The sequence below is a fragment of the Mastomys coucha genome, unplaced genomic scaffold (assembly GCF_008632895.1).
Source record: "Mastomys coucha isolate ucsf_1 unplaced genomic scaffold, UCSF_Mcou_1 pScaffold22, whole genome shotgun sequence".
Lineage (NCBI taxonomy): Eukaryota > Metazoa > Chordata > Mammalia > Rodentia > Muridae > Mastomys > Mastomys coucha.
In genome coordinates, this window is record NW_022196905.1 from 125,382,432 (window position 1) to 125,384,364 (window position 1,933).

The 1,933-nt window shown below is 50.4% G+C and overlaps 1 protein-coding gene and 1 long non-coding RNA gene across 7 annotated transcripts in view; one reads left to right on the forward strand and one right to left on the reverse strand.

Moving 5' to 3' along the window:
- The window catches only part of Auts2 (activator of transcription and developmental regulator AUTS2), a 1,106,086-nt gene that overhangs the window by 76,514 nt on the left and 1,027,639 nt on the right, over positions 1 to 1,933 (reverse strand). The window lies entirely within an intron of this gene.
- LOC116070615 overlaps positions 1,466 to 1,933 on the forward strand; it is a 3,699-nt gene continuing 3,231 nt past the window's right edge. The window contains exon 1 of the long non-coding RNA XR_004110477.1: positions 1,466 to 1,576. This is a non-coding gene — a long non-coding RNA (uncharacterized LOC116070615). The remainder of the gene's footprint in view (positions 1,577 to 1,933) is intronic.

Below are 1,933 nucleotides of genomic sequence, written 5' to 3' on the forward strand. Positions count from 1 at the left end.
ATAAAGAAATAAACGGAGTAAAGAAGCCAGCGGTGAGTGAAACTGGGTAAATATAAGGGAAGCAATTAATCTCGAGGACCAAACGGAGTTGAGTGTAATAGGTATTAAGCGAGTGGCTATAGGGAAAGCGTTCTCCTCCGGAGGAGCCTGCTGGCTTTATCCCCAGGGCTAAGCAAACTATGCCTATCTATGTGCAGTCACCCAAAAGCCAGCCAGGGAGACTGCTAAGGGGGCAGGACAGCTTACAACTCTTCAGCTCTCAGCCACCTTCAGCTTCAGCTTCAGGGGAGCTAACACCCTGTTTCTGTCCCTGTGGCACTGCATGCACAGACACACACACACACACACACACACACACACACACACAGGCACAGACATAGACAGACAGACACACACACAGGCACAGACACACAGACACACACACAGGCACAGGCAGACAGACAGACACACACACACACAGGCACACAGACACAGGCACAGGCACAGACACAGGCAGACAGGCAGACACACAGACACACACACACACACACACAGGCACACACACAGACACAGGCAGACACACACACACAGAGACACACAGACACACACACACACAGGCACACAGGCACAGACACACACACAGGCACAGGCACACAGACAGACAGACCAGACACACACACACACACACACACAGACAGACACAGGCACAGACACAGATACACACAGACACACTCACACACACACAGACCAGACAGACAGAGAGACACAGGCACAAGCACACAGACAGACAGACACACAGACACAGGCACACAGACACACAGACACAGGCACACAGACACAGACACAGGCACACAGACACACAGACACAGGCACACAGACACACACTCACACACACACAAACCAGACAGACAGACAGACAGACACAGACACAAGCACACAGACAGACACACACACACACACTCACACACACACAGACCAGACAGACAGACACACACACACACACACACACACACACACACAGACACAGACACAGACACACACACAGGCACACAGACACACACACAGACCAGACACAGACACACACACACACACACACAGACACACACACACACACAGACACACACACACACACACACACACACACAAGCAAGCACTTGTGCCAGCTCCCTGGGGCTGGCTGCACCACCAGGTCAGTGTTGCCTTCTTTCCTTGTAAAGCCCATCTCGGTGCTCCCTCTCACTCACCCCTCCCTATGGGAGGATCTTATTCCCAATAGGGCTGGCCAGGTAGTCACTTGCTTTGGCCAATGAAATATGAGAAAGAGCAAAACACCCTCATGTAAGCTGACACTTGAGGATGTTTCGGGAACTGTTCTAGGGTGTGTCTCTGTTCCTTCCTATCTCCAAAGACAAGTGTCACAAAGGGGTTTATTCCTAAACCCAGTCTCAGAATTAAGACAGGAGGACATCAGCTAGTTTGAGCCTGCAAGCCTCTGACTGGTTTTGTTACTAAAGGAAAATGTACCACAGCAGGCTGACGGAACTCCTAGAACCGATGTGAAGGGCGGAGGTTGATACTATGCAGCTGCTTTGCCCTGGTAAGTGGGTTCAACACAGAAGTCTGCCCACCATGAAAGCTTCCGACCTAAAGTCTTACCAATAACAAGGACACCTCTATTTTCCAACTCCTACGTTCAGCCTATACTGGTGTTCTGTATTTTGCTGATCAATATTGGTTGTCAACTTGACAGGATCTATGATCACCTGGGAAACAAACTTCTGGGTGTGGCAGTGATGGAATTTCCAGATTAGGTGACCAGACTGAGCTGGGGGCGACTTACCCTGAATGTGTATAGAACCCCATAGACTGGGATTCAAGAGTGAATAACGAGAGGGAGGGGGAGAAAGAGAGAGAGAGAGAGAGAGAGAGAGAGAGAGAGAGAGAGAGAGAGAGA